A 3,361-nucleotide genomic window follows, 5' to 3' on the forward strand; every position below is an offset into this window, starting at 1 on the left:
CATCAACCAGTTATTTTGGATTTAGCTTCCATAGGTTGAATTAGAACTTTACGGTCTTAAAACCCTAACTACATCCATTGAAACCATCAAACTCTTAGTTCATAGGTGAAACAATATACTTGAAGCATAATGGCAATAGAATCGCTGACACCGAAGCTCTATTGATTCGTGCATGACTGGAGGCCAAAAAGTGCGTGAAAGAAATATGAGGCGCTCCTTCCAGATCATCAATTATGTCCTCAAGAGCCCAAAAATGTCTATGATATCCTGCAGCATCATGGGGCTGGAATCTATACGAAGTTTGGCGCATTTAGCCACCAGCAGAAAGCACATAAATAAAATCTCCAGCCAGACTACACATCCGTTTTACAACATTTCTTGACTTGTTCAAATATAGCTCGTATATCGCCTATAATGACGGGTGCATACGCACAAACGACGCGTCATTACGATGCAGCTTAAGCGAAGTCACACATAATCAGCAGGTCATCCAAATCACATGCGACTCCTTCCAAATATAACGTCTGGCCATTCTAAAATAAGCAAGACACAACCGGATGAGAGTCCAATGAATTGACGTATAGAAGTGCAGTAGCGTTGCAAGAACGGCTGCACCATACTCCCACTTTCCTCCAACCCTTCGACTTTTGTCTCTTGTACAATTAGCCCTACAACATTGAGATCCCTCTCTGTGATCACTGTGTACAATCCCAAACATTATACGTCGCAAAGCGCAAAACTTTATCCGTTTTCTCTATAATGAATTAGAAAAAAATTCGGGAGTATGGGGTTGACCTTGGAAGCATGGCGTCACATGGAGCCTCGTTGTGGTTCCTGCAGTGTAGCTGTGACCCTCGATACTACGGCGGTGGCTTCGCTACCAGCGTGCCTTCCAGAGGGACATAGAGCTTTGGCCGTAAACACGCCCGCCGCGTCAACGCCGTTTTAACGCGACAGCGTTAAGCGCCCCGTCTCGCAGAAAATCCGGCGTCAGTGTCGGCGCCGGTGACGGTGTCGGCGTAAGCGCCGGCGTTCGTGGCGGAGAAAGTTATCTCGAACCACCCCGACCACGCAGGCCCTCCGCATGGCGCAGAGGCGTTAGTGAAATAATTGGATTTCACAAAATAAAATACGTCAGAAAAATTGTACAGTACACTTAACCACAACCTACAGGCATGATAGCGACGGATGGTAATTTTCATATACGAGAAAACATAATGCTGTTACCCGGGAACTCACAAACACAAACCCCTTTTCCAGCGTTTCTACCACTCATACAGCGGTGCGCCGCGGTTTTATCCTTGCAACAGTACCATCCAGATGGCGCTCGCCTCCTCGGCAGCCGCATGCGGAGGCGAAGTCGGGCGAAGTTGGAGAAAAAAGAAAGCTGCAGTTCCCGAGAAGCCTGACAAGTGTTCAGGAATCTTTTAAGGCTATCGTGTTCCACTCTTAAAGGCGAACCTTAAGCGTCCTCCAAATTTTTGATGGGCGGTTCTGAAGTTGCGTTTTAATGCGTATGCATTCTTTGACGAGTGCACCAGCCCCGTCAAGTGAAAACTGTAATGCCTTGTACGCGCGCGAAAATGTGTCATTTGCAAAGTCAGGACATTTAGTCGTATCAACAGGGTAAATGTAGGCGATTGGTAGCTTTATAAGTGATAAGGAACGATGTCAAGAAAAAAACTAAATTGATCACAGAGAATACCTATAGGGATAGATAGGGCGCCACAGAAAATGCATGGGGAAGCTCATAGTTGGGGTGAGCCCACTGAAATTTGGAGGAGGGCCCCACTTGAATTTAGAAATGCACCAACTTGAAATTTGGGGGCGGGCCAATTTAAATTTGTGGATGGGCCAGCTTAAACTTGCGGATTGTCTAACTTGAAATGTCAGGGTGGGCCACCTTAATTTTGGGAATAAACCAACCTGAAATTTGGACATAGACCAACATGGTGTCTACCGGCAACCCCAGGACCGTGTTAGAACCTAATAGAATTCCTGGACATACTACTTGAAGTCAGCAGTTTTAATGCTATTTGGGCCGTTATGGGCGATACGAAAATAGATTGCACTTCCGCTAACCCATATGCCAAAAAGTTCCAGGCTTCTTTATCCACCTATGGTTTAGCAAGCTACATAACACAGCCAATCAGGTTTACTATGCACAGTGCAACAGCACTGGATATTTGTGCATCGAATGTGAACTCATATGAATCGAAAGGTGTGACGTTTTCATATGACTTAAGCGATCACTTACCTATTTCCTGCACAAAACGTCCACACTACCAAACAGCAGAAGACCAAGCGACTAATTAATGATGCAACACGACAAACGATTTACGGCGAAGCTGTACACAGCTAGGTTCGGAAAATTTTGCGTCCGTCTATCAAGTCGCATCGACAGAAAATTTTTTTCTGTTGGATAAATAGTGCAATACCTGGCCGACCCATGGCGGAGGGGAAGCTAGGAGGCCTCAAGCATTCCGCCAACTTGAAAAAGTGTGTTGATTATCTTGGGTGCGAATACAATCTATATCAGATATTAAGCTGATAAGAACAGATACTACACTTTGACCCACGCCGGCCATACCTACATTCGCACCATACACGTGTACGACATCCCGCGTATTCAATCTAGTGCCTACCAATGTGAGTGTCTTCTGTCTCCTGATGTCATGCTCTACGTAGGCTCCTTTCCTCAGTTCTGCTCTGACTGTGAAATGGGTAGGTCACGTGTTGTATGGTCTGAAGAACAACGTGCCTACCAAGAACGACGGGGTGAACAGAAAAGGGAACGGGCGTGGCGGTGGCGGTGGCGGAAGGAGATCACCGACGATGAGCGGGCCACGGACGCCAAGCGTAAGCGTACTGCCCGCCAGGAGCGCGAGGAGGAACGAAATGCGAAACGTTCACGTGTCCCGAAAGCGCGTCCCGATCCCACCGGAGCAACGTCAATTAGCACATCGACAGCTTCGGTGGTCAACCACATTCACAGATCGCAGCACTGATCTTTTCGTTCGTATAGTTGGCGACTTTGATTGCCAAGACGTGTATTACAAAGAAATTGTAAATGGTGTGTATGTTAGATTTACAAAACTGTTTCGCACTAGCTGTCACCCTGCGTTTCCTGTGAACATAACTTCAAGAAGTAAGAGAAAGCACAGTAAGCCGTGGGCTACATAAGACTTACGTATTCATATCGGCCTGGAAAGGTGAGCATTCAAGCCAGAGCTCCTTGGCTCCAATTGTGCCTGCCCAGCAAGAGGTAATTGAATCGGTTTCGATTGACGCCCGAACCAAGTATTACCGGGCTAAATGTCTCCCTATTTGCGGTTTACAGCCTACAGTGCACAACCAAAGA

The 3,361-nt window shown here is 46.7% G+C and overlaps 1 non-coding gene across 1 annotated transcript; it reads right to left on the minus strand.

Annotated features, from left to right (window-relative positions):
* Positions 1-2,404: 2,404 nt before the first annotated feature.
* LOC119454676 (U2 spliceosomal RNA) lies at positions 2,405-2,588 on the minus strand. The gene has a single exon (XR_005192614.1). It is a non-coding gene; the product is annotated as a U2 spliceosomal RNA (small nuclear RNA).
* Positions 2,589-3,361: the final 773 nt, after the last annotated feature.

The sequence above is a fragment of the Dermacentor silvarum genome, chromosome 5 (genome assembly GCF_013339745.2).
Source record: "Dermacentor silvarum isolate Dsil-2018 chromosome 5, BIME_Dsil_1.4, whole genome shotgun sequence".
NCBI classification, from domain to species: Eukaryota; Metazoa; Arthropoda; class Arachnida; order Ixodida; family Ixodidae; genus Dermacentor; species Dermacentor silvarum.